Raw genomic sequence first — 23,511 nt, forward strand, 5'->3', positions numbered from 1 at the left:
CTACCAGGTAAAGAAAAACTGCGGCCATTGTGAAAGCAAGCAGATGCCGAAGCAGGGGAAAACCACACTCATTTGTACCCAACACTGTTTCTTTTTTTTGCTTACAAAAGCATTCCTTTAATGCCAAGTGGACACCTCTAGCCTTTATTCTGTACCCTGTGGATTTCCTCTCCCTGCTCCAGGCACCCCAATCCAGACTCCATTTACAATGCAAGGCATGTTGGAAGTCACAAAGAAACAGCCAAGGTGACCATTACGATCTTCTCTCTTGTATTGGCATTACAAACGGAGGATGAATCGATATGGAGAGACGTATTTGTGTTTTCCAATTCAGTATTTTTCACCACGTTAATCACGAGATGTGAAATCTTTCATCCAAAGAGAAGCAGAGAAACATGTTCACAGGTCACAATGACCAACGCTGTCCTTTGATTTTATGAGCATGTTTCTTCCATGTCATATGGAGGCAAACGACACATCCTGACTCCAGAAAATAAGGCTCTTCGTTATGGAATCCAGTCAGTGAAGGAAAATAGACCCATACTATCATTGATACTGAAGACCCTGGAATGTAATTTGGTCTTTCCCTCTTCCGGAAGTTGCTCTCAGGACCCTTCCACATCTTCCTTTTCAAATCCTTTGAGTAGAAAATTCTAAAATCTTCTTTAAAGAATGTACAACAGGACCCTTCAGAACGTGTAGGTCCTATAGATGGCAAATACTGTCAGTAAGTAATGTCAGTGTTTTCTGTTTCCTTCCATGTTAAAGATGCATGCCTTTCTCATATAAAGCAGGCAAACGTAAGATAAACTGAATAATATCTAAGACTGTTAGGACTTAATTGTCTTTCTATTTAAAAGATGGGGGAAATAGAGTTTACACCTCAAATATTACAGATCTGATAAGGGCACTTCAAGAAAGACAGTCTAAGACCCAAAATAAAGGGAAAAAATGCTCCAGACATGCTCAGTCTGAATATCTGGAGGATGAAAGGCATATGATCAAAGGTTACTAAATCTCCACAGATAAATAGACTTGTTCACCATATTATGGAATAACAGAGCTAAAGTACTTGAAGGAGGTAGTTTGGGGTTGAATTATTGCAATTTTTTGTGTTGGGTTGTAGGGTTTTTTATGTGAGTTTTTCATATCACAGGGTGAATACAGATTTAGAAAGCAGTTTTTTCTCTGACGTTGTATATAAGATCCAAAGAAGATTTGGGTTCATTTTATTTGTATTTATTTATTTAGTTTTAGGCATTCATCTAAGCACTTTTTTAAAATTAATTTATGAATCCCCACTTTGTGTTCAGTAAGGTAGGTACTCTTATTATCATCATTTTTCAGATGGGAACTGAGGCTCAGAGAGTGTAAGTAACCATCTTGACATCACACAGTGGGTAGGTGGTAGAGTCTGGCCCCAGGGTCTATGCTCGCAACTATTCCATCACCTCTCATTCAATCACACATTCACACATTCAATAAATCACACATTCAATAAATGTTCAGTGAGCACCTTGGGGGGAAAAGCACTGTGCTACGTATTAAATAGTGTCCTTTCTTCAAAATGTCAACAATTAAGAAGAGAGATGAGACACGAACACAAATGCCTACATCCTAAAGAAGTGTGTGACAAGCTACCTAACAGAGACACCTGGAATATAAGAAGCAACTTTGTAATCCCTACAAGTGGTCCAAGCATAGCGGGACATGGCAGAAGCAATAGGAGGAAGATTTAGGAGGAAGGGACCAAGAGTCACGACGGGGATCATTAGAAAGGGAGCCTACAGTAAATACCATTCCAATGTTGAGAAAAGAGAGTTCTCTGTGGGAGAAAAATCAGTTCTTAGAAAATGCTGGGGTTTTGCCAATTTCAATGTGCTGTCGACTCAGTGAGGCCAGATCTCTTGGAGCAAAACTTGGCTCTTGCCTTTTTTCCCACTTGGACAGTAAGGAAACTGATGAAATAGTTGCACACTTTAAAAATATAATTTATCTGCAACACACCCATGAGAAGGACTAAAATTTTTTTAAAAAAAGAAGACCTGACAATACTGACAATGCCAAGTGTTGCCAAGAATAAGGGGCAAATGAGACTCTCATAAACTGAAGGTGGAAGTATTAGATGGTACAACATCTTTGGAAAAAGGTTGAACCGTTTCTTATAAAACTCAATATACACCTACTCTATAACTCAGCAATTCTATCCCTAGGTATTTATCCCAAAGAAATAAAGACAGAGGTCCACAAAAAGACTTGTACAAGAAACACAACATAGTTGAATCTTGAAAACATTATGCTGAGTAAAAGTAGCCAGACACAAAGACTACAAGTTCTCTGATACCATTTATATGAAGTTCTAGACTTGGAAAAACAATTATTAGGTGTTCAAATCAGAACAATGGTTGGCCCTGAGAAAGTTAGTGCAGTTATTACTGGGAAGGAGCATGAGGGACCCTCCTGGATGATGGTGATGGTCTATATCTTGATAGGTGCTTGGGTGGCACAGATATATGCAGTTGTCAAAACTCATTAGTATCACTTAAGATTTATATATTCCATTGCATATAAATTTTACCCTGAAAGACAAGGAAGAAGTCTAAAAGATATTAAATTCTAGTTAAAGATCTGCATGATGTTATATTTAGAAGTGAAATGTCCTGATGTCTTCTACTTACTTTAAAATGTATCAAAAACTAAGATGAAAAACTAAGATCATTTAATATATGAAGTATATTAAAATTTTAATTATAGAATCTAGCTATAGATCTATGAGTGTTTACTGTAATAGTTTTTCAACTTTTCTATATGTTTGAAATTTTTCATAATTAAATGCTGGGAAAATACAACTCAAGAATATATTAATACACATATATTTTTTAAAGAATTTTGAAATTTTGAATTACCTACAAATTAAAGGTAAAGTACTTTGCAGTGAGGAAGGCTTAGGTTTTTATTTTATTAAGTGCCCTCATTTCTTGAAGTGTGGTGTAGAAGGAAATAACCCAAGAAGTAAAACCATTAACTACAGAGCAAGACTGAAGGACCCCAGTTTCATGACACAAGACCTATGTCTTATGTTTTAGAAATAATTTCACTATAGACTTCAAATGGACTTTTAATTTAAAAAAACTGGAGTGGATAAACCAAAGATATTGGAATATAAATAGTTTCTGGACACCTGAGAATTTGTTAAAGACATTTTTTACTTGTTGTGCAGAAGATTTGGAAAAGCTCATAAGTGCACAATGAAGAAGACAGAAGCCACCCACAAGCCTATCCTCCCACCAAAAGAAAATCACTATTAATAGTTTGAGAAACTTATTTCCATGGATTTCTCTTTCCACGTTGTTAACAGAGTTAAAATGGCAAATATAATATTCCAGTAAAATGTAAATATGTTTCATGAGCAAAAAATTTTTTTCATAAATAATTTTAAAGACTACATAATGTTATTTTAAATGGGTATGTTCAGTATTTTACTATGGAAATGTGGGCATATATGTTGTTTTAATTTTATTTTGCTATAATAACATTGGAAAAACGTCTGAGTGAAAAGCTCTTTACATATTGATTGTTTTTAGGACAGAGAATTTCTGGAAATGTACATTTAACAAAGCCTGTTAGTTGGCCTGTGGGTTAAGAATTGTCCCTGTGGACTTGTGACAAAGTGTCCTTATTGCTGCAGATAGCTCAATGATATTAAATGTAGGATGAACCTCGTCCCACGGTTTGTCGGTATCCCAGCAACCCATGGAAAGATAATCGTGAACTGTCTACACCTGCAGTTCATGCAAACACAGACTTATGCACTGGACGCAGGTGGGGTGGGGAGGAGGAGATGATGAACTCAGTTTGAAATGCTCCTTTCCAATCCAGCAAGGAGTAAAACATAATCTAAGTGAAGCAGGAGCCCAGCGCTGGAAGACGCACCAGAAAGTGGGGGAACAAGTTCTTCTCATGGCTTGAGGTTCTGCTTGACCCCCTCCCAAGATGAGGACCCCCTCCCTGCGCAGAGCAGCCTCTGTAGCATCAAAGGATAAAGAAACTGTATCATGGCAACAAGAGGATGGATAAGCCACGGTGCCCCCGAGGCCCTCTTTAAGGAAGTGGACGTAAGATGGTCAGGTTTTCCATTTCACAGCAGAGAAAGGTGAGAAGCATGGACGGACACTCAGAAATGGGGATTCATAGCAAAAGAACTTAAACTCAATGTATCCTGTAGGCAAGAGGACCTGGTGCAAAGTGAGGAAAGATTTTTGTCTCTCTCATTCTCTGCCTCAGCCAATGACTCAGAGCTAGGAGTGTAGTGGAGCCAGCAGGCACCAGCTGGAGAGAGCTGAATGGTTAAGTATTCAGAAATTTTGCAAACCGGTTTGGTAACTTGAAACTGGTCATGATGGGAGTATTTACAGCATGGAAATCAGCAAACTACACATCACAGCCCCCTTGGAAATCTGATTTACCACCTTACCATAGCTCAGATCCAAAGCCCCTTTTCTGATTTCTCTCCCAAATTCCAGACCCATTGTTGGTAACTGCATTCAGAACATTGCTACTCAAATTGATTAGGTTCAAAAGAGAACCCATCATATTGTCTCCCACGTATGATCTTACTGTTGTTAACAACTTATCATCTTAACATCAAAGCTCTAAACCTCACAATCATGTTGAACACTCTGCTCATTGATAACAAGAAGAATAAAAGGGAAAAAAAAGGAGGAGGAGAATTATTTGAGAGACATTAATTTCTCAATGCATTATGTCAGCTCTTGTAATAAGCTCACAACATTCTCACAACATCTCTTGAAAGAAGTTATTACTGTAATTCTGCGAAGGGAAAACTGAAGTTCAGAGAAGTTTTGTGACTCAACCAAATTTTCACAGCTAATAAGTTTCAGAACTATGATTTGAATCCAGAGCCCTCAGAGTACAAAATGCACTCAAACCCAAGTGCCATATTTCTAACCAATCAGTTGCTAAATTCAGGCCCTTAGGACTTTCTTTCATTGTTTTTATGGAAGTATTATTTACATATAATGAAATGCACAAATCTTAAATGTACATTCACAATGTGGACAAATATATACACTTGCGTCAACTCATACTCCTTTCAAAATACATTTCCATCACCCCCCCAAAATTTCCTCCTTCCTTATTCCAGAGAGTAAACACTGCTTTAATTCATTTCATTGTAAATGAGTTTTGTCTGTTCTAGAACTTCATATAAATAAAATCATAAGGTATGTACTCTTTTGTGGAAGTTTTCTTTAGCTCAGCTGTTTGAGAATTATCTATATTATTCATGTATATCAGTATTTCTGTGTTTTTTTTATTGTGAGTAATATGCCATGGCATGGATAAATCAATGTTTTTTTTATCCACTCTTTTATTGATGGACATATGAATGATTGGCTATTATGTTTAAGGATGCTATGAACATTCTTATACAAGTCTTTTTGTTGACATATGTGTTCATTTCTTTGAGCGTAAAACCTAAAATTATAAGAGCTAACCCATAGGTTAGGTGTATTTTTACCTATAAGAGAAACCATCAGACTGATTTCCAAAGTCATTTTATCATTTTATATTCTGACAAGCAGTATATGATGATTCTAGTTGTCCTACTTCTTTGTCAGCACTTAGTATTGTCAGTTTCTTTAAGTTTAGTCATCCAGTGAGTGTGTGGTGATAACTCATTGGCTTTAATTTGCATTTCCCTGATGACATTTCCTTAATGACTTAAAATGTGGACCTGGAGATCAAAGAAAACACAGGATTATCAGGAATATATCTTCATGACTTTAAAGTAAGCAAAAATTCCTTTGACAGGAACCCAAAAGCACTAACTTTAAGAGAAAAAAGTGTATATATATATACACACATATATATATATGACTTCATCAAAATTAAAACCTTAAGAAAATGGATAAACAAGCCATATTCTGGAATAAATATATACGTACAAAGGACTTATACCCAGACTATATAAACAACTCTTTCAATTCAAATTTTTTAAAAATCCAATGGGAAATTATGGGCAAAAGACTGACAGGCACTTCACAAAAGAAGATATGCAATGGCTAAAAAGCACATAAGAACATTTCTCATAACACTTCATCTTTACTTTTCGAGGAGCCAATCATTTTGCATTTTGTACTACAGTTTATGTAAGTATAACTCCCAACCTGAACTGTAAGCCACTTGAAAGCAGAATGAATGTTTGAGGCATCTTTGTACCCTCAGGGTATATATACATGGGGAGACGGAATAGGCTCACAAATATTCTTAAATGGTTGACCAAATGATTTAACAAAGTCTGTCTTAAGTCATTTTAGCTGGCTGTCAATATTGTAAGCAAGTGACGCAGTAATATTAGAGCAGTGCCAAGAGAGAAGAAATAAAACAGATCGCAAGAAGACTAAGCCTAAGAGGTGGAAAAAAAGTGTTTCCCACAGACAGATGAAATGACATTTCAAGGGTTAGTGTAAAATATAAGAGGAAATAAGTTTAGTAGAATGAAATGACATGGGTAATGTGAAACAAAGCTTTCCAAAAATAAGACACCTACTCTTTTGCATGGGCAACCCATCTCTGTGTGGGCAACTTTGCATCTATGAAAGCCCAGGGGAAGCTATCAGACCAAAACAGGAAGCTGTGCATGTGCTCTCAGGCGGAAGTCTCCAAGACATGTCTCTTGTGTACTCTGATGTGCATCCTGCTTGCCCGAAAACTCAGATTCCTTGTCAAAAAAATAGACCCAGAAAATGCACACAGCATCATTACTGCATTACAATAGTGTTTTCAGATTCTAGTGACATCTTGGAATTCCCAGCATGCCATAATTTTAACTCCTATAGGGTATGTCCTCCTTGAAATAAAATTTGTTCACTGGGGCACTTTTAACTGAGTTGTGTGAAACTTGCTCATCCCCACGATTCATGAAATATTCATGTTCCATATTTACAGTAATTCTGAAAGGAATTTTCTAGAAGTAGAGGCTTACTCAAATCATATTCATAATTATTTTAAAATAATAATGCATTCTCTGTTCCAGATGATGACCTCAAGAACCAGTTCTTTTCAGGAAAAAAAAAATCCCTGAGTATATTCCAATGATTTTATTTCTGTCCCAGATTTCAAACTAATTTGCATAAATGATTCAGTTCCCATTTATTCGTTTTTTTTTTTTTTTCCTTTCCTGATCAGCACTTTCACATACGTGGAAATTCTGACCAATAAGAGCAATTTTCATGACTTTTCCTTTTTGTGATTCTCAGGAGGAAAAAAAAGAAACTTACTGAATAAATTAAATTACATTTCATGACTAGAGCAGTAAACAAGAGGATTAGAGGGACACTCTGGGTGGGGTTCATACAGGTCCTGGGAAAAGAAGGAAAAACAGAATTTTTTTTTTTAAAGAGGGAAGAGTTAAAGGATTCAGAAGACCCTAAAAAATGACATCCCAGAATTATAAATTGTGTGTGTGTGTGCGTGTGCATGTGTGTGTATATGTCTGTGTGTGTTTATGGATGTGGAGAAAGAAGGTGTATGAGAGTCAGAGAAAAGAAAACCTTAAGTGAAAATTATAGTTTTACCAGAAAAACCTTGGAGTGAACATATTTAGCCTTATTCAAGCAAAACACATCCAGATAATTAGCAGAACCACTTAAATAATACGACCTCACCCAAGATGCCACCTCAGAACCATTATTCTCCAATTGAATAGAGCCATCTAAAACACACACACTTTAACACCAGACCTGACTCCATAGTAATAAACGTAGGGAAGGAAGGAGAAGATGGAAATAGCAAAATGGCAGAATCCTCTTAAACACATTGAGTGGACATACTTACAACCTTTAAACCACTATCTTGAGTTCAAACCACTTCTTTCTCAAGTTTTCTCAATGAAAAGCTAAAAAGAAAAGTAAGTACTGGTGGTCAGGGTTGGGAGAGAACAAAAAGAAAATGGTTCAAAATTCTAGAATGACATCAAGGTAAAGACAAATTCATTCCAGTTATTCCATTCTTTGTCCTTCCAAATGTTAAATAGGCTGAGGATGCACGTTCAAGGCTCCTCGGCTCTCTCAGGGCAACAATGGCTTTGACTTTTTAACAAATTTGATGCATTCCTATTAAAGATATATGTGTATCATTCCTTAGATCTGTCATATTTTTTAAATGCTCAAGGAGAACCTGTTATGTAAAGGATCCCCCTAGTGTATAGATCTAAGTTCCAATTCTGGCATTTTGGACTTCTCTAAAATGCAGCCTATCAGAATAGTATTCCATCTCAGAATTACTGAATGCATCTGCTACACCTGAATGTCATTTTTATATTTTAATTCAGATTCTTCTTGTGACTATCTGTTTCTCAGTTGAATTTTTTGGGTGGTTTAAAGCATTTACATCCTTTCGCATCTCTTCTTTAAGATGCTTAGTTTAGCAGCTAACATTTTCCCAGCAGGGTTTTCTTCATGCATAATTCTTTGGCACCCCAGGCGCCAGGCTCTGAAACAGTTGTTGGGCTTTCTCTGGCCCCCAAACTTTCCAAAGGAATATGGGCAACTTGGGAGTCTCCTGAAGGATTTGGTGCCTGGGGTAACGTGTGCTGTTTGTTTAGTGAATTAGCACCTCAGAAAAAGATGTAAAGAAGGTTTTCCTGATGGCGTGGAGAGCAGAGGCAGGAAGCCTAGTCAATTTACTTTGGTACTATTTGGTACTTTGTCAGCACTAGCCATGTTTTCGACTCTGGCTTGAAATTGATAACCTAGATGTTTTTAGCCAGCGTTGACACTGTTTGAAGTTATGATTTAGGAGATTTCAGTCGGAATCCATGATCCATGAGGTTTATTTGGTCATAGAAGATTCTAATGCCTGTCTTATTCCTTTGTGCTCCCTTGCAGGGGTGTGGAGCAAATTTTTTAGGGACCTCAGTTCTGATGTAGATTTTTTTTAAATTCTGTGCTATGACAATAAATCTATAATGACTATTTTAAGACCTAAATACATGAAACATAAGTGGTGAAAAAGACACCTGCATTAAGGTAGTACCAATAATAGCTACCAGCTACGTGATGCTAACTCGGGCACGGCCACAAGACTAAGCTATTTATATAAACCTAATCTTTATAATAATGCTATGACTTAGGTACCATTATTTATATTTCACAGGTAAAGAATCGGGGCATTTACATTGCTAAAAGTATATCACCTTGACTCCAAAGCCTACATTTTTGACCAGTACACTATACTGCTGCTTTCTGTAATACATTTAAGTATACTTTGAAAAGGTATCACACTCTATAAGTATTAGGTGGTATTATCATGGCGTTGGAGAAGAGTCTTAATCTTGTACTATTCTTACTGCTACTCTCTAAAGGAAGAAATGCCTTAAAGTGGTTTGAATGGTACAGCCATCCTTGTGACTCATTTAAGTGAGTGTAGTTAGACCTTTTGGAATTAGGTGCGGGAATACTTCAAAACTAGTGTTTTACAGTTTCGAGAACTCAAGATATGGGCCTATGTCATCAGAAGCTGCTGTTACCCACTCCTGAGTGTGGAAAAGGAAAAGCCTTGGCAAGAAAATAACAAACAGAACAACTACTTCCAGGCTGATGATGGTCTAAGATGCCTACGTTTTTCTTCTGTGGCTGCAAAGAAAACATTTGCATTCTGAGAGCACTTCAAAACGGGTTCAGTTATTTGCCCCTTGGAAGATACCTATATGTTAAAATCTCTAAGATTTTGTTTCTGGAACACCACAAGTGAAAGACATCAGTTTCCATCATCCATTACTGTTATTTTGAAGTGAGATATCGATTGAAGGTCAAAGGCCAAGACTCTGGAAGCAGAAACCTCAAACAATGTGTTTAGTATTTCCATAATACCTCTCCAGCTTGTGCGAATATGACGTTTCATAGTTTAAGGGTTATGGTTTCCTGATATATCTCTATGGAAGAAATATTATATGTCAGTGTTCCCTGAAATAGAAATACACATCACTGTTGAGACACAAGAATGCTTTTGCTAACAAGTTGATAATTTGGGCAGCAATAAACAATTGCAAGTTATCAGTAATTGCTTTATTAAGCAAACAGATTTCAGCAATATCTCTCCAGTAAAATATTGCTTTCATGATATCAACCCTTTATTTTTTTATTGAAGTATAGTTGATCTACAATGTTGTGTTAGTTTCTGGTGTACAGCAAAGTGATTCAGTTATACATATACATATATATTCTTTTCCATTGTAGGTTATTACAAGATATCGAATATAGTTCCCTGTGCTATACAGTAGGTTCTCGTTGTTTATCTATTTTATATATGTGTATCTGATAATCCCAAACTTCTAATTAATCCCTCCCTCATTCCCCTTTCATAATCATAAGTTTGTTTTCTATGCATGACATTGATTCTTTAGCTGAAAAGGGGAATTAATCTACTGTTGAGGCAACTAAAACGATCTTAATTATAGCTGTGAATTTGGTCTCATCCATAGACTGGGGGAACTACTTTGTTCATCCCAATGGATTCTCGAATTTCCTCTTTCTCTCACTCTCTCTTTCTCTCTCAATTAGAGTCCTTTACCTGTCACATCACCATCCCCAAATACAGGCTTGCAAGTCAAAATGAACTTGACATGGTGGGACAATATGTTTAATTTGTGAAAAAAAATGTAGGATGGAAGCAATGTATGACTCAGACCAAATTCTGAGGTCATTCACCCAGTTGCTCATCTAAGGATCATAGAGCTATTGATACTTTGGGTTGTCAGAAACAACAACCAACAAAAATGCTACAATATAAATGATTAAAAGGAGTGGAAGGATGGTCTTCGAAAATTTTGTTCAATAAAAAGTTTAAAAACATGAGACAAAATATCAAAGAAAGTAAAATAAGAATGAAAAATGTGTAACAAGTACATGTCATTCAAATTTGACGTTTACTCATATACTTGTTGATATCACAAAAGAAAAGATGCTCATTTTATAAGCCATTATTAAATCTGTCATTAAAATCAAAACAATAAAATAAAGAAGAGTCCTCAGGCCTGAGCTGTTGTAGTAAATGTCTATGAGTGCATTCAAATATCTACCCTGTCTACAATGCTTTGGAGCCAGCACAATTACACACAGCCTCTGTCACTTGAAAGGGATGGCAACACATCCTTCTTGATAAGGTAAGCTACCTGTGATCACACACCTTCAGGAGAGAGCAGATGGGGTGTGTTTGGGTGAGAAAGGTGACTAAGCCAATTTGGGCACCATCCAAGCCAAGAGTATCTCAAGAGCTGGAATTGGAATATGGATCAGAGCTACGGTGTATAACTGAGTTCTATCCCTTTTTGATTTTTAAATTCATATGAAAAAACTGAGCAGAGAAGCTGTCCACAGTCCTCTCTTTCAGCGCTTTTATTTCCTCTACCCTAAGGAAGTCTAATTTATATATTGTTGTATACAATTCTAACTTGTTTTGTGTCATTACCAATTTATCCCATTTTGTTTTAAATTGTACTCTGCTTTGTTCTGGAGGGGAAACCTTGAAAATTTCAACCTCCCCAAGGACACTGTGATGGAGAATCCATGGTAGGTTGTGTAACTCCTATCAGCCTCTATCTAGAGATACAGCTTGAAAGATCATAGAGTTTTGTGTAAAGTATTATTCCTCAGTTAATGAGACAAGGGCTTTGACCAATTAACACACACTTCTCAGCCTTTAAAACAATGTGGGAATGTCCTTAAAAGATTTCTGACAGAAATAGTTAAAATATTGTGTGTGTGTGTGTGTGTGTGTGTGTGTGTATGGGCACACATGCGTGCACATCCCTTGAAGTTTGGGTTAGAAGCTAGAAGGAGAGTTGAAAATTTAAAAAAAATAGGCAAAGCCTTAAAAGTCTAAGTATTGTTTTCAGCTTGAATCTTAAAGAAGGGTCTGAGTGGTTCATATTCTATCTAAAATGGTTTGTTCATAAATAATGAATGTTAGAAAGGCAGAATGCTAAAAGTCCCTCTACATCTGAAAGGAAATTTATGATCCCTTCAAAACTTTAAATCATTTCAGGCTGTGTGAAACATATACCTTTAGGTATTATTCTTGATCTAAGTTCTACTCTGCAAACTTGCTAGCACTATATTCCTTATAAGGCAGAGTTAATCAACTTCAGCACGACTGATATTTTGGACCCGATAATTCTTTGTTATCAGGGGCTTTCCTGTGAATTATAGGACGTTTAACAACATTCCTGGCCTCTATCCACTAGCTTCTAATAGCAACCACACCATCAGTTGTGAGAATCAAAAATGTTTCCAGACATTGCCAAATGCCCCTTGGGAAAAATAGGGACAAAATCATCCCAGCTGAGAACCACTGATATAAGAATAACAATGTAGGACGTGTGTGGCCCAGAGTGCCGGGGTGGCTGGTCTTACTAAAGAAACTAGCATAAGATAATTTCGCAATTTCATTTGGTATTGTACATTGAAAAACATGGCCACAACAGTTGGCATCTCCTAAGGGGTCAAGTGTATTTCACCTCCTTTCGAATCTGGCCTTGCCTTGTAAAGAGCTTTGACAAAAAAAAGTGCATACATGGCATTATGTGACATCTGAAGCTAGGTCTTTCAGCTTCCAGTTTGCTGTCTTAGAGAGCTGCCCCGGGACCGCCATGTAAGGAAGCCAGGCTAGCCTCCTGGAAGATGAAAGGCCACGTGAAAGAAAAACAAGGTTCTCCAACCGACCGCAAGAACCAACTGCCTGACATATGAATGGAACCCTCTTGGGCCTCGCAGGCCAGCTGATCCTCAAGCTAATTCAGCCTCGTAAGTGAACCTGGGTGAAACCAGCAGAGGAAATAACCAGCCTAATTCTAGAATCAAGGGAAATAAGGAATCATTCTTGTTTTAAGTCTCTAAGTTTCAGGGTGGTTTCTGATGCAGCAAGGACTAACATGGTACCCTAGCTTGGACTCAACGTATGCAGCTATCAAGAGACTCCTACATGAAAGATGGTGGGTCAGATCCAGAGAAGTGAATGACTTTCGGTTAGAGTCATGAAGACATGGTTCCTGGTGACCTCAGAGACTTCACACAGCTTCTCCAGAGCACACATGGAGATTAGATACTAACTTTTCAGAACTTCATTCAATTCAATTAGGAAAAAGTGCATTTATACAGTATCAACAATGTACAAACTGCGTAAGGGGAGGAGAGGGGAAGCTATCATTTTCTACCTGTTTTAAAGTAGGTTAAAACAAAATCTTGACTATTATTGTGAAAAGAAGTGAAACATGATGCTCTGGAACAAATAAAAATACATACCTTAAACAGAGAATGATTGTGGTGGGGGGCTGTATTGATCACTTGTCAACTTGGCTAGTTTGGAAGGATTTTCCCAGAATCTCCCACTTATGGTTCTAGATGGAAGCTGACCAAAAGAGAAATTCACACGAGGTTTTTGAAAGGTGTAGGGGAAGCTGTAGCCATCATGCCCTGAAGGTTTTCATAGTTAGATGCAGAGATGCCAATGGATTCTGCCATGTCCTTGCTTCATCCCCCACCATGGGTCCAGCTCTTCTTCCCAAATGCTGGTCCTGCTGACCGGCAGCTACCCCAAGCTGGACTTTCTGTTGGCTCTCCTTAGTAATTTAACTTCAGCATCTGGACGTGCTTAGCTTCCAGGTTTTCCTGTAAGTTATCATTTGTCCTCTTGTATAGTGTATCAGAAGGCTGGTGGTTTCTATCTGATCTTTCAACTCGTCCTTTTGGACTTCTCTCCAACTTCTCCCCATTTGTGTAACGTCTTCCTATAATAGATTCTTTATATCATGATACTCATAGTGGTTTTGACTTCCCAGTGGAACCCTGGAAGATAGGATATCACAAACAGTTCAGAAAGGAAATTCTGAGAATAGGTTTTGCTCTGGCATTTTCTATGAGATCACACTTAATTTTGAGAAGCCCAGTTTGTTTGACTTCCTAGCATCAGTGATGGTGGAAAATGTCCCTATGTTTATCATATACACACAGTCCCCTCATTCTTCACCTAGTCATGGAGAACCAGAGGATGGAAGAAACCATTAAAATCGCTCCTGCTCCTTAGTTGTTCCAGTTATAAATCCAGGAGGACCCAAGAGGTAGCAAAGGGGATTAATACACTGCCTAAAGAGATGAAGATCTCATGAGCAAAAAATGTATTAAGGAGCAGTAATCATAGCATTTTTTAAAAATCAGAAGTAGAGAAAAAGTAATATCAGATATTTAGTGAGACAAGATAATGTTTATGGCATTTGAAGGGAGATGTATCTCAGAAATAATTTAAATAGGTTTCAGTGTCTGTCATAAATACCAAAATACCAAAAGAAAAATCTGTAGGCAAATGTAACCTTGAGAGGTATAAATCAGTAAAGAATAAAAAATTTTCTGTAAGACAAATTGAAATGTGTCAGGGAGAAATAAATGCTATGAGCTCCATGCTTAGTAAAATTGAGTGTTGGACTTTGGAAAGCATTGTATGTGCACAAAATTTACGATGTTCATGGTGTCTTTCATAATGGTTAGATGGAATTTTCAAATTATAAAAATTACAAAAATGAGCTGCAAGACTAGAGTTCTGAACTGTAGATAATTTTTTAAGCTCAATGGATCAAGTCAAACATATGCTACTTGTTTTCACTTATGTTTGGCTCTAAATGGTTAACTCTTTGCCAGATTGGATGGAAGATCGACCCAGACTCTAGGGGACATCAGAAATTACCTGGGGCTTGCTGAATATATGCCCTTTGGGCCCACCTCCAGACATTCAATAGATCCTGAGTGGAATCAGGAAATTTCTGCTGTTTGAAAGATTCCAGGTGATTCTGACCTAGATAGTTTAAGATCATACCTTGAAAAACAATTATCTGGACCCAACAGAATGAGTTCTCAGGCTCTGTGCTGAGTATACCAAGTGAAAATATCTATAGGTTATTTTTAAAGTATAAAAATACCACATCACATCCCATATGACACTTTGCTGAAGAAAACATACCATTTGCATTGTTTCCAAGTAAGATGCATGAGGCTCACACACATGTGTTTGTGTGTGTGTGTGTGTGTGTGTGTGAACATCCTGCGTTGATGCTGCTGAGGCTGTTGGCAGCTCTGTCTCAGATGTGAAGGCGTGAGGGTCTCAAATTTGGAGCAGAAGCAAGAAGATGGCCCCAGACCAAAGCAGAATTTTTCTCCCATTAGAGTACTGCTAAGTCCAAAGAAATGTATAAAATTACTCATGTGAATGTATTGATTAAGAAAAATCTATATTTTCTTTCTAAAAAGTATATTTAGGAAAATTAAGGACAACTTACTTCACTATGAAGAGTTTACTTTTGGCAAAAGGGGGAAATGTTGAAACATCCAGGTTTCAAAAATGGCAAAGGAGTTTACATTTTGTACTTAAGGATTTGGCAATAATTTGGATGTGGAACAGGATATCAATCATCCACACGTGGCATGTCAACTTCTCCTATTTTTTCGTGAATGGAAAGGTCACTGTATTTAACGAGGATAAGGGTTTCAAACGTTCCCTCTTACATCTTTGCTTTGTGGACTTCCTTCCCTCTGTCTGAAATGCCTTCCCTGTACCTTCTTCACTTAACTAAATCCTGCTTTTGCCAGAGATTTAGCTCAACTCCACCTCCCCAGGGGGCTTTCCTTGAAATGCACCCCCATCCCTACCCTCTTACCCTCCTACACAGTCTCAATACAGTCTCTTCCCTCCATCACTGCCCTGTGACTCTGATGTCTCCAACACCTTTGGCTCCACCAATAACCTGTGAATTCAATGAGATAGAAAACCTCGTCCTCTTCATATCTATTTCTGAGCAAATAGTAAGGGTTAAAAAATCTACATAATAAGCGGATTTTAAAAATTGAAATTATTAACATTTGGTAGATCCTAATGAAACATAATATTAGTGCCTGTGTGTTAGTTGCACGTATACAAAAAACCAGGAGGTCATTAGTTGCAAGATGTGTAGTTACACCAAGAGAAGCAAACATAATAACATATTGTACCCCCACAGCAGCAAACACCGACAGGGACACTTAACTAAGAGTAGTATGACCTATGACCTGCTATGTTGAACTGCTACAAAGTGTGATCAGAATTTGCTTTCCCCATTACACTGCAAAACACACACACACACACAAACACACTCAAAGGCAATGAAGTTTCCTGATCCTTCTGTTTGCTCTGGCATCTAGCACAGAGATGAGCAAACATTAATGTTCCTATTTCCTTTGCTCTTATTAAAAGGAAGAGTTTAGTATTTATTCTTTGAGATAAGTGTACAGATTCTCCTAACCAAAATTTAGAAAACATATAAGTACTTGATTTTCAAAGAAAAGGCATAAGATGTTTCCTTCCATTGATTGATTTATTTAAAATACAACTTTATCACTTAATTTGTATTGTTTATTTGGGAACAATTTTACATTTGTTTTTACTGTTCAAAACTTTTTAAAAGTGCAGATTGCTTATTTGTTTTGTCTTCTTTTTTCCCACTGCAAGTTGAGCTGTGCAACACCAAACAATCTGTGATTAAGAAAATGAGTTTTGCTTTTAATCAATTAAATTTAAAAGTTGGCATATGAAGCTCATAGCTCCTTAAAAGAATGACTTAATAAAGAAGCAGTAGTTTAATATTTAGACAGTGAGACAATAATTAGAAAATAATAAAAACAGACACATTTAAATAGATAAAAGTGACAATCTTATATAATGCATAGGTTTTATTCCAATAGCTTCCAAAATTAATATCTCATGAATGAGTGAGTGCAAATCACCTTATTCAGTGTAATCAGACTGAACCTGCCGTCTTGACTATAAAGCTATCACTGCAGAGGCATTTATATCTTAACAAGCAAATATTGTTCAGGTAAGAAGGTGAACATACGTGGGAAGGGAAACATGTACATATTTCAAATGAAAAACTGTTCCTTGAATTAAAAAAATAAAGAAGACTTCAAATACTTTGAATCCTACATTCACCCCAAAATCCCTGTCACTTTATTCTTAATCTTAGTTCTTAATTCTTAATCTTCTTAATTCTTAATTCTTAATCTTATGTCAAAAATATATTTTTGTCAATACAAATATTCCTGAGAATTCTGTACATTATATTATAGAAACTGTTTTTGTCTCACAGTTTATAGACTTAGAGATATGCATATGGGAAAACTCATTTTTACAAGAATATCTTAACAAAATATATGTCTGATAAAACTGGGTTTATTTTACAGTCAAAATTTTGAATCTGAAAACTCTGCCATAAATTTTAATTAGCAATTTTTTTCCTTTTTTCCCCCATTTTATTAAGATATAATTGATACACAGCATTGTATAAGTTTAAGGTATATAGTATAATGATTTGACTGACATGTATTGTGAAATGATTACCACAATACATTTAGTTATCCATCATCTCATATAGACACCAAAAAAAAGAAAGAAAAAATTTTTTTCTTACAATGAGAACTTTCAGGAATTGCCCTCTTAACAACTTTCAAATATACCATACAGCAGCGTTAACTATAGTCATTGAGTTGTACATTACATCGCCAGCTCCCACTTTTGGTAACCGCAAATCTGATCTCTTTTCTATGACTTGTTTGTTTAGATTCCACCTACAAGTGAGGTCATACGGTGTTTGTCTTTCTCTGACTTACTTCACTTAACATAATGCACTCAAGTTCCATTCGTACTGTTGCAAATGACAGAATTTCCTTCTTTTTTATGCCTGAATATTATTTCATTGTCTATATATTCCACAACTTCTTTAATCATTCATCTGTTGATGAACACAGGCTGTTTCCATATCTTGGCTCTTGTAAATAATGTTGCAAGAAACACATGACTGCAGATATCTTTTTGAGTTAGTGTCTTCGTACATTAGGGAAATTTTGAAAGAAAAAATTGAAAGACATTTTCATAATACATTGTCATGCACCCATTTCCTTGATGAGCCCAACCACCCGCATCACTGATCTACTGTATCTATACTACTAACTCATCCATTTAAATTTCAACACTTGCTCCACATCTGTTTTGCGAGGAAGACTTCAGTGCTTCGCCATACATAGGACTATGAGTACAGAAAGTATTTTTATTACTTTTATTACTACACTTTTATTACATTTTCCCAGTGCCCACCTTTCTAGTCCGAGAAATGTGACTTTGTCTCTAAATTCTACTACTATAGTAATGGCGTCATCCTTGACCCTTAGGTCAAGTTCTTCCAGGGAACATGGTGTTCTTAAACTACTCAGCACATATTTGGGAAAGAACTTTAAAATTTACCTTGAAGTTTAGGGATGAAATGACTCACCCTTTCAGTATCCCATCTGGCTACCTGGGTTCACAATTTGAAATGGATCGTGATCCAACACCACTAATACTCAAGTACCCACACAATCCTAATACAGCTTCATCTTCTAGCTGCCCCACGATCCATCCATTACACATGAAACATGTGATCTGAATCCATACAACATATTAAAGTAAAGTTATAGAAATTTACTGGCACACAGTGTAGATAAGAAAAAAGCAACAAAGCAATACAAAATACAAAAAGGTCGCCATTGTGGTTGTTGGTTAATGGTGTAGATCTTTACATGGGCGCTCATGCCATTTTCGAATATGCATATAGGGAAAGTATTGGGTCAGTTGTATCATGCCCCTCTTCCTGTCTCTGATGTCAGTGCAATAATAATTCTTCTGGATGACAGCAATCATCTTCTAAATGGCCTTCCCTTTCCAATCCTGCCTTTTTCCTTTCATCCTCCATAATACTGACAAAAACACCTCCCTAAAAACTTTTAATCCCTTGCTAGCTCCCTACTGCATATAAAATATGGTCATAACCCCTTCAGAAAGTATACAGAAAAAAGCCTTAATAACGTGGCCCCAACTTGATCAGACCACCCCTCTCTCTTCTGTCTCCCACCTTTCCTAGTGTGCCCCAGAGGGAGATGCTTGGTATAGGAGGTGGTCATGATAGTCCACCTGACCAGGAGCTCCATGCATCTGCTTCATCCATCTAGTGACTAACATGGAACCTGACACATATCAGACACCAAAAGACAGAGTCCAGATTCAAGATGGTTGATGAAGACACTTAACTTCCTTCCTATTCCAAATCGCAGGGGGAAAAAATGAAGGTAGAAATCTGTCCATGGCAGCACTGGAAGTACAGGAAGAGTGCAAACAGCAAATGAGCTCAGGCAGGGAGTTGAGCATGATGTCAACATTGGCCAGTAGAATCCAATAGGGCTGAGGAATCTGTGCCCCGATACATGTTTTTTAGAAGGCTCTTATAAATTTTCATGATTTCCAATTATTTAGGATAATCTATTTTTTAGCATGGACACAACTGATGAACAAATTCGTGACCCAGAAGATCAAGCAGAGCAATTCTCTCATAACACACTGAAAAGATAAAGCTATGGAAGGTGTGAGGAAACTACCAGGAGAAATAAAGGAGAGATTCAGAAGTTCCAGTTTCTATTTAATAGGGATTCCAATTCCAGGGAATGAAGAAGACGCAGGGTTGGAGTAATTAAAACAGAAAATTTCCCTGCGCTGGAAAAAAAAAAAAAAAGATGTAAATATTTTGTTTGAAAGGGTTGATACTGCCAAGCTGGAACGTTCTCAACTTAGTGAAAATTCAGCTTCAAAGATAAAGAGAGAATCATAACACTGAAATCACAGAAATATGAAGAGTTTCCTTCAGCTTCAAAGGAGTGGAGTTAGAATGAGAATGCAGATGTGTCATCCGCAAATCTGGGTGCTAGAATGGAAAAAGTTCCTCTCGGGTTCTGAGATTAAATTATTTTGAACCTAGAATTCTACATCCAGCAAAATTGCAAATCAAGTGTAAGAGCAAAAGAAAAACATTTAGAGGCACAAGAAGACTCGGACAGCTTAAAATCCATAAGCTCTTTCTGTAAGAATTACTCAGTGCAATACTCAAACAAAGCAAAAAAATGATGTATATCATAAAGAGAAAAGCATAGGATAAAAGAAAAAGTAGTAAAAAGAAACAGCTGATAAACTCTTGACTTAGTTTAAATAATCATCATTAAGTGACTAAGACATCTAAGAAAATTATATAATTCTTATGCTCCAGAAATTCCTAAATTCCTAAGTAAAATAACAAAGTAAAATTTTAAAAAGAGCAAATGGAAAAACATAAAATAAGAGGATATTATATTATATATCCCTTTATAACAATATTTGGGTAAATCTAGAAATCTAGATTCTAGCACCCTAGATTCTAGATTCCAGTGGGTCCATAATCTTGGATCGTAAAAGAAGTTATATCTTTATCTCCACTCACCTCTAACTGAAAGTTAGCTTGACCTTCAGTTATGAACCTAGGCAATAAACATAGTGATATTAGCATCACCTGTGACAGTTGTCTGTACAAATCACACAAATGTCTATATCACTTTTCAGTTGGTGCAGGTATGTGAAAATATCATTATAGTCATTAGATCAGCTGTAGATTGCACATAGTCTCCAAGTTCCTGTCTACAGATGCCCCTGCAAATGGGCTGACCACCCTCGCCCACCGGCAGGGCAAATATGCCTAGTTATCTATTTGATGACTCTGTCACCCATTTTACTCTCTCTAATATTCTTATCTACCTCTGTTCACCAATAGTTGAAAGGGGGTGAGCTTTTCCCCTCACTTCATAAAGTTTTGTAAAACTGGACAGTTGATATAAGAATGTTTAACTCTCCATAAGGCAGGATGGTGTTTTGTGAAACTGATAACTGGTGAGCTGCCAGTATAAGCCTTGCAAGTTCAAACACATCGTAAGATTGAGATGACTGCTGAAGCATTATTTAAAGTAACTTATTAGGACTCACAGATTGTGCAGTGATACAGGCCATGCACGTTACAAGTTCTGAGGAGCAGCAAAAGTTCTTTTCTTTATTTGGATTCCTTTTCAATTCCTGTTTTGTACACTGTTATGCAGTAAAGACAAGCCTCATAGTATATTATACGAGCAGGTTTTGTGCATTTTTATTCCATGAAAATACTGCACGTATTGAGAATAACATTGTGAGAACATCATAAACATAATCAGGAAAAAAACCCCCACACACATTATATGTAGGAAGACACAGAAAGTCATGTGATTCCACTCACAATAAAAGTCAAATTCCAGGAAGAACAGTTTTTTAAATTATTCTAAGAAGAGGTCCATAGATTTCGTCAACTGCCAAAGGGGTTCAAGGCATTAAAAAAAACAAAAAACAAAAAAACAAAGGCTCCCTGATCTAGATCGAGTAGATGTTTTCTAAGAAGATAAAAATTACCAAAACTAACTCAAGAAGTGGGGGTGGGGGGAAGGGCTAGACCAATAATTATAGGAAAACCTGAAGGGTAAGCAAAGATTTACATACACACCTCTCACCACCCTTACCACCCTACCACTATCACAGCCAAAATGCTGCTACCAAACTTGCAAGGAACAGATCATTTCCCTCTCTCTCTCTCTCTCTCTCTCTCTCTCTTTATTTATTTATTTATTTATTTATTTATTTATTTATATTTCTATATAGTAGTGTGTATGTTCATCTCAAACTCCTGATTTCTCTCTCTCCCTGCCCCACTACCCCACTATCCCCTTTGGTAACCATGTTTGTTTTCTATGTCTGTGAGTCTATTTCTGTTTTGTAAATAAGTTCATTTGTATCATTTTTATTAGATTCCACATATAAGTGATATCATATGATATCTGTGTTTCTCTGTCTGACTTATTTCACTTAGTATGATAATCTCCAGGTCCATCCATGTTGCTGCAAATAGCATTAGTTCATTCTTTTCTTATGGCTGAATAATATTCCACTGTGTATATACCACATCTTCTTTATCCATTCATCTGTCAATGGACAATTGGTTTGCTTCCATGTCTTGGCTACTGTAGATAGTGCTGCTATGAACATTGTGGTGCATGTATCTTTTTGAATTACTTTTTCTCTGGATATATGCCCAGGAGTGCAGGATCATATGGTAAGAACTCTTAGTAAAAGGAAAAAACAAACAAAAGAAAGTACCCTAATTCATTCTACATATCAAGTAAAATAACCCTGATATTGACTATGAAAAGGATGTATACAAATGAAAACCATTAAAGCAATACTACTAATAAATATGTACACAATTCTTAGGGCATTGAGAGTTGTGGTTTTGCAGATAGAAAAAAAGAGAGAGAGTCTAATGAAATAACTATTTAAGTTGGAAAAGAGGAGAAGTGAAGAGGAGAGGAAATAGGTCAATGATCTAATCTATTCCTGCTGTTGGAATAGAAAAGTCCAGTTGAGAAGAGTTGATGAGGAAGATTATTACATATTTCTATTATGGGATACTACACAGCAATTTAAAGAATGAAGTAGATATATGTACACTAAAAAGTAAAACTCCCCCAAGATATACTGTTGAATATGCTGAATAAAATCAAGATGTGTGTGTGTGTGTATGTGTGTTCCTACCAAATGATGCCATTGCAAGGAAAAGGGCTCACAAATTTTTATTTATTTATTTTTTTACTTTCCAATGGTTTGATATTTCTATGCCTAGTATGCATTTTAATTTTAAAAATATTTTTTAAAAACCTATTTCCACATTGGAAAAAAATGATGTGCATAAGTCCATCATATAGAGACACTGCTGTTCGTATTTCTATTTGTTTTTATCCAATTTTTTTTAAGTATCATTTTAACTTTATTTTTAAATTTTATTTATTTATTTTTGGCTGCTTTTGGTCTTCCTTGCTGCGTGAAGGTTTTCTCTAGTTGCAGCGAGGGGGCCTACTCTTCATTGCAGTGCGCGGGCTTCTCACTGCAGTGGCTTCTCTTGTTGTGGAGCACGGGCTCTATGCATGTGGGCTTCAGTAGTTGTGGCACGTGGGCTCAGTAGTTGTGGCTTGTGGGCTTAGTTGCTCTGTGGCATGTGGGATCTGCCCGGACCAGGGATCGAACCCGTGTTCCCTGCATTGGCAGGCAGATTCTTAACCACTGTGCCACCAGGGAAGTCCTATCCAATATTTTTTGATGCAAATATCCTTTTTTATGGAACGGAATCATATTGTGCATACTGTTTTTTTCTTTTTTTTTTTTTTACTGTTTTTAATCAGCTTTTCCCACCTTTTCATAGCATTAAATATTTCTCTAGTATCATTTTTAAGGGCTAACTAAAGCCTTGTTTTAAAATATTTATGCTTCATTCAGTTCTTGTTTCTATCAAAAATACTTCCATAAAAATCTTGTAGCTATAATTTTGCAAACATCCATGACTATTTTCTCAGCATGAATCCCCCAAAGTAAAAATGCTGGTTTAAAGGTTTTAATGCAAAATTCTGAGGCATTCAATAGCTATGGCCAAACTGCCTTCCAGAAAAATTTTAAAAATTTACACGCTCACCGACAGCATATGACAGTGTCTCTTTCCATGCCATTTTG

The 23,511-nt window shown here is 36.6% G+C and overlaps 1 long non-coding RNA gene across 1 annotated transcript in view; it reads right to left on the reverse strand.

The window, feature by feature from the left end:
- The window catches only part of LOC103011275 (uncharacterized), a 46,123-nt gene extending 30,896 nt beyond the window's left edge, over positions 1-15,227 (reverse strand). Inside the window, exons 1-2 of the long non-coding RNA XR_449737.2 lie at positions 15,031-15,227; positions 13,323-13,865 (exon numbers count right to left, since the gene is read on the reverse strand). This is a non-coding gene — a long non-coding RNA (uncharacterized LOC103011275). The remainder of the gene's footprint in view (positions 1-13,322; positions 13,866-15,030) is intronic.
- Positions 15,228-23,511: the final 8,284 nt, after the last annotated feature.

This window comes from Balaenoptera acutorostrata, chromosome 4 (assembly GCF_949987535.1).
Source record: "Balaenoptera acutorostrata chromosome 4, mBalAcu1.1, whole genome shotgun sequence".
Lineage (NCBI taxonomy): Eukaryota > Metazoa > Chordata > Mammalia > Artiodactyla > Balaenopteridae > Balaenoptera > Balaenoptera acutorostrata.